The sequence below is a fragment of the Megalops cyprinoides genome, chromosome 11 (genome assembly GCF_013368585.1).
Source record: "Megalops cyprinoides isolate fMegCyp1 chromosome 11, fMegCyp1.pri, whole genome shotgun sequence".
NCBI classification, from domain to species: domain Eukaryota; kingdom Metazoa; phylum Chordata; class Actinopteri; order Elopiformes; family Megalopidae; genus Megalops; species Megalops cyprinoides.
Genome location: NC_050593.1, coordinates 8,547,527 through 8,559,865, shown reverse-complemented (window position 1 = coordinate 8,559,865; position 12,339 = coordinate 8,547,527). Strand labels below are relative to the sequence as shown.

General features: G+C 49.4%; 1 protein-coding gene across 5 annotated transcripts in view; it reads right to left on the bottom strand.

The window, feature by feature from the left end:
* The window catches only part of agap1 (ArfGAP with GTPase domain, ankyrin repeat and PH domain 1), a 160,089-nt gene that overhangs the window by 97,354 nt on the left and 50,396 nt on the right, over positions 1-12,339 (bottom strand). The window lies entirely within an intron of this gene.

The window sequence follows — 12,339 nt, the reverse complement described above, 5'->3', positions numbered from 1 at the left end:
GGTTCTGGCTAAAGCTCATATGATTTAGCTCGTCCATGGAAGACTTCATTCAACGTACCATAAACAATGGGTGCTAATGACGGTATGAATCAAAAAAAAAAAAAAAAAAAAAAAAAAAGGCCGATGGGATGCGCTCTGATTGTTAATGTGCCAGGCACGGTATGGAACGTATGGTGAGCGTATTGTGAAAGAACATGGTGGTGCATAATTTATATTTTCATCTGCCGCCTAAGTGCACTAACTGCACATATTCTCCGAGCGAGAACGACCAGCTCACGCAAACAGTGACACAGAATCCCAATGCCATAATGGGGGCCAGTGTTACGGTCTGCCCAGTAACAGTATTCAGCGCTCAAGCGAGGGAGAACGCAGCAGCAGAGTGGAGGGAGAAACGGAGAGAGCAGAGGGGAAGGAGAGAAACAAGCTCTATCATTAGTGTTGACAGCTCACCAGAAACCTGCCATATCCTCCACTCCAGCAGTCCTGCTTGGCTGCCCACATACAAATCTAGCACTGTACGCTCATTGTCTCTGCCAATTGACCGCTGTATGGCCCTGCTTGACCGCTCACGTATAGACCTAGCAGCGTACGCTCGCTGTCTCTGCTGATGGACCGGTACAGTCCTGCCCGACTGTTCACACACAGAGCTGGGACTGCGTGCTCACAGTCTCTGGTGACCACTGCTAGACCGTGCATTGCTAAATCCCTCGGCTGGACTGTGCAACACTTCTGTTACTCAGATCCAGCCAAGTTGCTGCAGCGTGCACTGCTCACTAAGGACAAGGCCAGCTCTGCACCACACATTACACCTCACTGTGGGGAGGGGGGAAGAAAGAAAAAACCCTCACACTGGAATGATGCTCACTGACTCTGGTTCGGTTTGGTTTGGTAAAGCCGCGATTCGGGGATTTCCTCAGACAGTCTGCAGTTAATTTGTTGTGGTCGCACCGCTTCAGAGAGAATCGCAACCAGCTTAGCTCTACGAGTGCCGCAAGCATCAGCACTCACACTCATTTCATTTCATATTTCATATGTGCTTATGTCCCCACCCTCTGACACATACACATGTTAACCCTTTCCTGACACAAGAAAAAAGCCACTAAGGTCAGTGGTGTCTCCTCGCATTGACTGGTATTGCTCCAGCACATGGGTTCAGAGGCAGGAAAATGTGCACGCCAAAACAAAGTTTCACAGAGGTGACTGCAGTGCATATAACCAGACAAGTTCTTGATGCATATTCATTTCTAAGATGACTACTTTCAAAATGTCACAGAAGAATCCATTTTTTACTTGGCTTAAAGGGTCAAAGAAACATAGGATTGAAAGTTCTGTAGTTGTTTAGCTTGTTTTGTGGAATGTTCCACTTCTGCAAAAAATGTTACTAAATCTAGTCAATTGCATGGTAGTTAAATGGGCAGAGGTAATCACTTGGGGGAAAAATGCCTAAAGCAATATTGCTACAATTATTAGGGGCTGACTTCTAGACTGGCCCCGGTCAATATTATTAAAGATTACTGATGACAGATAGACATATTTCACTTTATATGAATCAGCCAATAAGAGGTTTCTTTCATGTCCACTGACCTATCAGAATGTAAGCCCTGCCTTACATATTACCCACAAGCCCACCTGCTCACTCATTTCCCTCTGGGGCACTGCTGTTGTACCCTTGGGGCAAGGTACTTAACCCCTACTTGCCTCAGTAATTATGCAGCTGTATAAATGGATAAAACTGTAATCTATGTAAGTTGCTCTGGATAAGAGCATCTGCTAAATGACACTAATGTAATGTAATATCTACTCCATCAAAAAGCACTTCCAGAGACACAGAGAGTCTTGCACAGGCTGACCCTGACCCAGAGAGGCTGCGGCCTGCCTCCTGTATGTCTGCAGGCACGGGCCTGTACGCCGGGCTCGGAGGAGCAGCCACACCCAGCATCGTCGCTGTTCGGGTGGACCGGAGCGGCCCGACGCAGACGCAGTGGCTGAGTGGCCGGGAAGCTGCAGGACTGACGGCTGACGCTATCGGGAGTGACAGCGACAGCAGCTCCTGGGCCGGCGGGTGACAGGCGGGTGACAGGCGCGACAGGCTGAGACTGCTCCCTCTCAGCCAGGCTCCTGCAAGGCCTGCTCCCCTCCTTCTGAAGGCATCGCTTTCATCTAAAATACTGACCTGATTCAGCATCATTCCTCACACACCGCTAAAACCGCGCTCTGAATCCTGAGCACCGCCTTGCAGCCCGCGTGACATCACTGATGATGTCACCCACACTTTCTGTACACTGCTGGAAATAGACCGCTCTTTGGGTCTGGAATCTGAACGGCCTAGTGTTTCCCAAAATGCAAGCTGCCTGGCCCCTCTTCTGCACAGAGGGCACGATAGGGACTGCGACCATGAATCCAGACCACAGTTTCCCTCTAACACTCATATGGATGGCTATAGTGAGCCTTGGTAAAAAGCAACCAAGCACCGCAACTGACAGGACCTGTGCATTTGTACAGAACACACCAGTACGGATTACAAAGAGTCTCCAACTACCAACAGCCCATCACAAATACAGTACCCTGAGCAGGCTGTGTACATACACAGCGTGGCTGACTTGGTAATCCTGTCACCAGATCCAGAGGCATTCTGAGCAGGCAGCCCACTCATTTCCACTTGGCAAGCTATCAATGAATGAGCATGCAGCTTCCGTCTCCTTCATATCAGAGAGGAAACGCTGAAAGCATGCAAAAAGCAAGCTAAACCCCAAACCAAAGCCCCCACTAAACCCGGCAACTTCTTTCTGCAAAAACACCTTTTTTCAAAGAAATCTGGTGATCAGAAGAGTCACCAACCACCGCAACAAAGGGAATTACTGTACTTTCCACATTTCGCACATCCAAAAAATATGAGCTTGAAGAAATAAAGTAAACTAAACTAGAGAATTATCATAATTCGCTGATAATGACCCCTGCTGAGAAACTTTAATGTTAGTACAGATCCATCTGCTTCTCAATGTCACCGAGGACAGAGACACAAGTTTACGGTTTAGTAGGAAGTGGATCCATGGGAACATTCAAAATATCGTGTGACAGCTCCATCAATCTCAGGTCAAACACAAATTAGAAAATCTGCAATCTATGTGATAAGAAAACACCTCAATTAGCCAAGCCCTAGCCCTAATTACAATGCTAACCTCAACCCCAAACCTTACACCCACCTCTGTACTTTTAAGTAATTACAAGTTGTGCAAGGAGACGCACTTGTGCAGTAATTATACAGTACCTAGCTGCAGTTACAAATGATCAAGCGGGCTAGGATTCAGATTTCGGGTCGGAGTGTATAAGTGAATATCAGTGACAAAGCAGTAAATTTTGAGCATACCTTCACCCAACACATCCTCGCTAGATTATTATGTTTATCTGTGGGGTTTTGTCTTCTGCTGCTGGTTCTGAAACAGAGACAGATGTTGATTGGCTGCTTGTGTTAGCCCTGCATGGTATGCTGCTGTCTCATTAGCTGGCTCAGGCACGGGGGGCGGGGCTCTGACAGGACGTGGCTAAGCGGCGCTGGGCACCGGCTCGTCCCTCCGCCACCACACTTAAATATTTCATCCCGCGGCAGCTGCTTCCTGGCAGCCGGCTCCGGGGTCAGTCGGAGGCGTCACGCTCTGCCGTCCCAAAGTAGGCCACAGCTGCATCTTCGGGTTACCGCGGCAACAGGATACGGCGCGGGTGCCTCGGCGGCCGCCTACTCAAAATGGCATTGCGGTCTTTTAACCCTGTGCGGTACGTGTGCCCACCGCTAAATGCACAGGGTGTTATTTTCTGGCAAAAATCAATTATGATTGCAAACAGACCAAATTACCCAATATACCTCAAGAGACCCATTTCATTACACTCTCGGAATGCACCCACGCATACATCTGTGCGTGTGTGTTTGTGTGTGCGCGCATGTATTTCTGTCTGTATGTATCTATGTCAGTGTGCATGTGTCAGGGAAAATGTGTGTGTGACTGTCTATGTATGTATGAGTGTGTATGTGAATATGAGTGTGTACGTGTGTCTGTGTGCCAGTGTGAGTATGCATGTAAATATATGTGTGTGTGTGTGTGTGTGTGTGTGTGTGTGTGTGTGTGTACGTGTGTGCACGTGCACATAGACCCTTCTTTAACACTGTCAGCGGTGTCCCAGATTCCCCGCGGTGGCCTTGCCCTGTGGTCTCCGTGTCCCTGCTGCTCCTCATGGCAGCAGCGGCACACTGAGCGTGGAGTCATGTGACAGGAGTCCGTTCCCCCCCCCCTCAATTCCCACCCACCCACAGCTCCCACACTTCCCCAACCAACCAGCCGAGCCCTCTGGCAGTAAACACGCTGCTTTTAAACAGCTCCTAAATGATTCATGTGCCAGTGCATCTCCACTGAAGAAAAGCGCCGCCAGCCCCTCTCCTTCCCCATACGAGTTAACCCACAGCAGGGCTCGGGGAAGTAGGTCACACCACCAACCATGCACTACATATGTGTGTATCACCAGGAGACACACACATATACGGCAGGTAGTTAAAAACATATAGATATACACGCATACAACACACTGTAAAATTCAATGAAGCTCTCTTTCCTGCACAGATTTCTGAGGCATCCTCATAACTGGGGGGCCACACGCCTCCCCATAAGTTTAATCAGAGTGCCAGCTGACGTACAGAGAGCGCTCTGGCTCAAAATGGCTGCCGCCCATCACCCAGGTGGAGGCTATGCACACATGGCGGCTGACGAAAGCTAACCACCCCTCCCCCAAAAACAGAGCACCATATAAATCATCCTCATCATTATCATGAGCATCATCAGTCACATGATCGCCCCTAATGATCATAATCAGAACGCTAATAACAGTAACCGTGACAGAGACAGTGACAGAGCAAGGCCCCCTTATTGCGGCGGCCTGATCCCTTGTCCACGCCCTCTGTGAGGTCTGGGAAAGCCCCGCGCATCTCTGGGCTCCTTAACCGCCAATTACTGTGCATTCTCTCTGACCGCTCACTGGCTCGCTTTCCTGCTCGCTCTCTGACAGGGGAAAGAGACTGTTCAGCAGAGGATCGGTGATGAAAGAAGAGAATTTTAAAGGACGTCCAGAGGAAGAGGGCAGAGAGGCACAGAAGGAGGGAGAGAGAGAGAGAGGGGGAGGGAGACAGAGAGAGAGAGGGGGAGGGAGAGAAAGAGGGAGAGGGAGAAACACTGTTAGCCCTGAAAGAGATACACATATTTTACATCTGTTTGCTTGTTGGTTTCAATTTTCCCATTCATCACTGATCTGTTTACACATTACAACATGATTGATTATAAGAATGACTGCTTTGGCTATATAGTTACCATTGAAACAGTCACGCCAATAGAGCATCTGAATTTGAATTTCAATTTCAGTTGGAAGACGACCAGCATGAATCACCCTGCAAGAGACAAACTTCCTCACACGCAGTGTGTTTGTGCTTCATAAACTGTACTTTTTCCGTGAAATCTGACCCTGCTCCTTCTGCTACACCATAGCATCACAACACTGCTACTTTGACCTGCTTCTCCTTTTAACTGAAACGAACTTCGTAAAGTCAGCCCTCCGAAATGAAGCACCGGCCACACTGCTGTGTTGGATAATCACCTTCAGGTCATAGGGTCCGCTGACTGCACTGCAAAAAAGGGCGCCTCATTAAGACTTTAATTCCAGTGACCGGACTGAAAAATGAGAGGGCTTTGTTTCTGAAGGCATATGTGGTTTGCTTGTTAATGTCATCCTGCTGGCTGTACTGCTGGGTCATGCGTGCGCTGTTAGCATCTTCGCATGCTCTGTTAGTGGTCATATTTCTGTGCACACTGTAGAAGAGATGTACTCTCCAGGACAATACAGTAGTCCAGTCTCATCTGTATCTGCCTCCCTGACCCCATTCTTTACGGGATCCCCATACATGATTTAGCTGGAGGGACTCGCATGCCCCGTACGGAGCGCCGCGCTGGCACACGCCGAGCGCTGGGTGAATGAAAGGCTCAGACAATGGAGACCAGCCCTTCCTCTGTGGAGCTCTTCACTTGTCTCTGCAGGGCATTCATGCCCCGCATGTTCCAGGATAAATGTACAGACCCGCTTTCACATGCGCTGCAACGTACAGCAGGCCAGAAGGGACAAAAAGCCAGAGACACGCTGAAGTGAAGCGATGGGTTGACGTGGTGGTATGGTGGCCGGATCTCTGATACCTGCCCCTAAGAAGCCGGCTGAGTTTCCTGTTGACTGTAAAAATCTCAGAAGACATGAAGATCAGCCTGTCAACCCACCACAGAAGGCTCTACTGCCACTGGCATCTCCTGTGACTGATAAAAGAGACTGGAGTGCTCCTGCACCATGTATCTGATTATAGTGTCAAAGAGAAATAAAGAAGCACTTTTTCCTTTAAGGGTCTGTCAAGTGACCCACTAAGTGCAGGTACCTTATGGTGGAATGTTGTTCTTACTGGCCTTACTTAGCCCTAGTGCTTCAGTGGGCAGCACTGTAGCATAGTGGTATGGTGCAGGGCTTGTAACCAAAAGGCTGCTGGTTCAATTCCCCACTGGACCACTGCAGTTGTACCCTTGGCCAAGGTACTTATCTCACAATTGCCTCAGTAAATATCCAACTGAACAAATGGATAACCATGTAATAATGGTAATCTATGTAAGTCGCTCTGGATAAGAGCCTCTGCTAAATGACAATAATATAATGTAATGTAATATATACACTGCCTGTGCAAAGTCAGGACCCTGCTTCACTTCTCCATGTGTCAATGACAAGAAACACCACCTGGTGCTTTGGCATAGGGCTTTCCAATATCCTATTAGCACCTAGTTAACAAACAGCTCCCCCTCAAGCAGAGAGACATACTTCTTCTGATCCAGGTCCCTGTCTACAGCCCCAGCAAACCAACCAGCAGCCACACAAACCCACCACCCTCTACGCTCAGTGCCCAAATGCTAAGGAAGCACAGAGATCGGGTCGAAGCAGGTCCTGCAGTTACAAACACACTCAGCCAGTACACACCCAGGACAGAGATTCTGAGAGAATGCTGAGCCAATGCCTGAGTTACAGAGTACACACACACACACACACACACACACACACACACACGCACACATATACGCACACACATACGCACACACATACGCACACACATACGCACACACAAACCACACTAACATGGACAACCCAGTACAGTGAGCTGACATTCTGACTGACACACAGACACACACACAAGCAGATTTACTTCCTGGAATGAAAGAGTCAGCAAATACAGCCTACACTCCAGAGATGCTCCTGTGCATGCCACACTCCTCCCCTGGGTCTGGGGAGGTCATATCAGTTATGATCACTTATCAAAACGTATCAAACCCACACAACTTATCAAAACCCACACAGCATGTAGCTGTCACAGAAGTAACCGCAGCACATACATGCAGACAATGAGCTCGGCTATATGCACTCTATTTGATTGCAAGTTTGCAGTTACACCGGCAGCACATTCTTGAGGCGTGGGCCGGGGGAAAGCCAGGAGCAGAGCTGGAGCCCGGGCTGGATCCGGATCCAGATCCAGATCCCACAGCAGGCAGAGCTCACTGGTGATGACTGCACACACACTGAGAAACAATCAGGGAGGGATGTCTATGGAGAGAAGGAATGTGCTGAAGACCTACTCCTCCTTTCTCTCTCTCTCTCTCCCTCATATAGAACTGCTTCCCACCTCTTCTTTTCCTGCGGTCTGAGATAAATATAGCCACAGAGGGGGGAAAAAAAAAAAGAAAAAACATTCTTCACAGGCTTCTGGCAGGGCAATGCAATTCCATCCCAGGCGAAGCTGTGCATTACAGCAGAGAGGCATTACATATGCAGGTATGCAGCGCATGCCGTGTAAGTGCACCTAGATGCACAGTGCTCACTGTGTGACAAACCATGAATGCCTCACATTACTTACTGTAATGGTGCTTTCACATCAACGCTAGCTTTAAATACCACTCTCACAGAGTGCTTTATGCAGCAAAACATTTTGAACAAGTAGCTATTGATAGTGAAAAAGGAAATACTTAACAGAATCTTATCCACTAGCAGTGGAGAGACAGATAGGTAACAACAGTGATTAAATAAAGCAGCAGGGTGATGCAAACAGACAATTTATCCAGCACCAAATGTACTGATCTTCTGCTTCACATACATGGGTTCTCTGTAAGTACTCATAAAGATGATCAGCTCCTTAGTTCAGTAATGTGACACTGACCTTGTACTGTGAGACTTCACTATGGCCAACAGCCAGAGGGGCCCTAAGTCTAATCCCTGGTAAGGCCTGATCTCCTTACAAAAATGAGCCAAACCTTTGGAAAGCGAGTCAGTCTTACAGAAAGTCAGCGAGTTCCCTGACTCATTGTAAGGTGGACATGATTAATGTATTCAACTGCCTCTGAAAAGTATACATTCTCCACGTTATCCAAACCCCATCGCTGACACCAGTGTGTGTTCGTCCTTCGCGTGGCCATGGTGAAATACCAAAACCCAGCTGACACGCAGATGCAGTCGTCTGGCCCGGGCCAATGGCGGCTGTCGGGTCCCATCACCCAGCATCCCCTAGGCCTCCTCGCACTTATTGTCACAGTCAGCATCATCTGTGTCCTGTTAGCCCCGCAGACGCCACCATCCGGACCAGCCGTCCCCCGGGCGCGGGGGGACGGGCACCGCGGGTCGACCGCGGGCCTCTGGGGGGGGAATCGGCACTCCTAATGAGTTCAATCCGCCATACCATCTCCGGCCCGCCACAACGGTCCCCATCGCGCACGTGAAACCTTTCCACTCCATGGCAGTCATAACTGATAATGTGATAATTCATGTCAGTTACATCTCAGTTCCCGCTTGGGTTAGCTCAGGTCACCTGGTCACCAGAATGCAGGTGGACTAGCTCTGTTGGTTTTGGTTCTTCTTGCCGCAAGGGCAAAAAAAAAAAAAAAAATCATTTTTCTGTGTTTTTATTTTTGGTAGTGCCATTTATGCTGAATGTGTTGTCCGTGCATTGTCATTGTCAATGTATCTTAAGTGACCTGACACTGATTATAATTCACAACAGACACAAACCAGAGAGGTTAAGACCAGCGCACCACAAAAGAACAATAAGCCTTTCACACATAAAAGCATGGGGGGGTTGGGGGGGTGCACAGAGTGGAGTGCGGGCCTGCAGGGGAAGCAGGGTTTCAAAAGGCTTGGCCGTCGTTCAAGCCGCTCGGCCTCACAAAGCGACACTTATGGGTGCCGCTCGCGCAAACAGCAGACCGCGACGGCGCGGCCCCCGCGACTCCGAGAACAATGGCCCGCCCGCGGTGGGGAGCGTGGTGGAGTGTGCCATGGCTGCAGCCCAGAGCCCACCTCCCGCACCGCCGCCCACCCTCTGCCTCCAGTCTCAGAGGAGCCCCACAGAACTATGGGATAGCAGCCGGGGAGGCCAGTCGTCTCCACACCAAACCCCGTCGGTGAGGACTAGTTCACCATAGCCGCGGTTTCCATGCCGTGTCTGCACACCAGGGCTGTGATGCAGTGTGTGAACACAAATGTCACAAAAACGTCCACGCAAACCTGAACTGCAGCCACCACAGTTTCTAAGCCACGTCACCAGAGCTTGCGTGATGCTCTAAGGATGGGACTGTGCCTTGAGCTAACCTTTAAGATTTAAACAGGTCTGTGAAACACAACAAACGAGTTTTTGAATTTCTTACTAGTCAGGTTCTGCGACCCACATTCTCTCTCAGCATTAAATGGAACCAAACTCCGTGCTCGAGGTTACCAGGAAACCACTGGGGTTTCAGGCCGAACGGTGGGACTCCGAGCCACAGTGAAGAACACAGACTACTACACGCGAGAAACATGTGGCAAATATTAGAGGCATGAGCAAATGCTGGAAGAATTAGCTCAAGAATCTAGCTGGGGAAATTCAATTATGTGCATCTAAAGACAAAAGGAGAGCTTAATAAGTCAGCCTTGGCGGGGCGTGGCCATTGTGGGCGTGAATGAGTTCAACAAGCCAATCACACTTTACCAGCGTGTGTGCAAACAAATGAGAAATGAAAACGTGAATACCAAAAGTTATTCATATGTTTATAAAGACACGTGACACTGTAACAGGTGAGGTTTGTGTGTCATCTGTGGCAATAAAATGTAAAACGTTTACATAACTAACAACAAACAATAAATGTGCTGCAAATTTGAGCCTGACCAAGCCATGCTGTGGAAAACTGTTGCTCTGACATCATATTGGGCATGGCTGGGTGTGGCCAGGGACCAAAACCCATCACAACCAGTTTTCCACATTGCTCAGACATGCAATGTACATGTGGTCAAAATGTGAGGCGAGTGAATACTCTTAAGTAACTGGACTGAGAACAAAGTGTTCAGTGGCCCTTGACCTAGGGCTATAACATATCCTTCACCCACATTCAACAACCATGACCAACAACAGCACCACATCCATGCAAAACAGGACAAGGCTGTCAAGAGTCACAATTGGAAGAAAGACAGGATAAGAAAAGAAAAAAGAGAAACAAAGGAAAAGATGGAAAGAATGAAGCAAAAGTACTAAACAAACGATCTTCAGTCATTCTGGCTTGAAAGCCAAAAAAAGACAAGGCAAACATTTTCACACAAAAAGGCACTGTCCCAGACAAACACCTATGAGCATGCTCGCCCTAAAGTATTCCCACGCTGCCTCGTACGCTTACTCGAGCGCAGACACACTCAGTAACCGCTGATGGTGAGGCTTTAAATCGATGCTAATGCTATTGACAGCCCCATGTGAACAGACTGGAGTCACTTTGCTCCAGGCCTTAAGAGAGACCTTCAGAGAAGCCCTGAGAAAAGCTCTCTGGCCCGGCCAGTGCTCCCACAGAGCAGAGGCCAAATGACGAAACCCCAGACCATGAGCTGCTATTTATAGGCCCGCTGGTGGCTTTGACATTCTTCAGCGAGGAGGATGTGGAAAACAGCGAGTGACCGCCCCCGGAGGTCAAGCCATGCACTCGGCTCTGGAAAATCCGCAAGATCAACAGGCTCTTTATTCGGCCGGTTACTGAGAAACAGCCGTGCGACGGCACTGTCAGAAAAATCGTCATCGAGTTCAATCATTTTTCAAATGCTGATGATTCCTTGTGATGGAGCGGAGAGGAGAGTCTCAGTGTAAGGCACTGCAACAGACCCACTGCACTGAATTAGGCCAGGAAGAGGTCTGCCGTGTGGTCTGCAGTCTTGTCCGCTGGCTGAGTGGGGATTCGGGCTGAGATTAGCGGACACGCTCTCCAGGCTGGCCTGAATGGAGAGCCTCCTTGTGCTGTGTGACCTCTGTGACCTGATTGGTTTGTGTGGCGATCTGAGGGTTGCGGCAGGGCGTGACGAGCGGCTGGCAACCTGACGCAAGCCATCGACACACAGGACAGGAGCAGCGGGACTGTGACCCACACAGTCTCAGTTACAGCGGGACTGTGACCCACACAGTCTCAGTTACAGCCTGAGACTCACTGCCTCCACACACGCATGAACACACACACACACACACACACACACACACACAGATGCAGATGCAGGCGGAGCTGTGACAGTGACACCCTCTCTGATCCCCCATCCTCGACTGAATTGGCTTCATTAAGCTGCGGCTTGTGGTCGGGGCTTGGCCCTTTTGTGGAGCTCACAAAGGCAATGCAAACACTGGATTAGCCACGCTCCAGGGGGCCAGGCAGATGGCAGACACACACACACACACACACACGCACGCACGCACGCTCCTGCATGCACGCACACACACACATGCTCCCGCACGTGCGCACACACACACACACACACACACACACACACACAGGCCTACATACACACACACCACAATGTCCAAATGACAGAATCGGCATACCCAAGCTGACTATGTGTGGCGGTTATTCATCTCAGAGACATATGAAGGATGGCGCGACACACAGTGCATATGTTCTCTTTCTAATGATGCATAAGACATTCTGCCGCAGTTTTAATTAAAACAGGAAGTTCAATTAACTCATCAATTAATCAAGAGATGATATATACACACACGCACACGCAGACACACACGCACACGCAGACACACACACACGCACGCACACACACACGCACGCACACACACACACACACACACACACACACACACACACACACACACACACACACACACATACACACATACACACATACACACATACACACCGTCCTGTGGTCTGCCAGCGGCGGCCGCGCGGGGCAGCGCAGTGCCAGCACAGTGGGCGTGATTACGCCATGCTGCTCTGGCTGGGAACG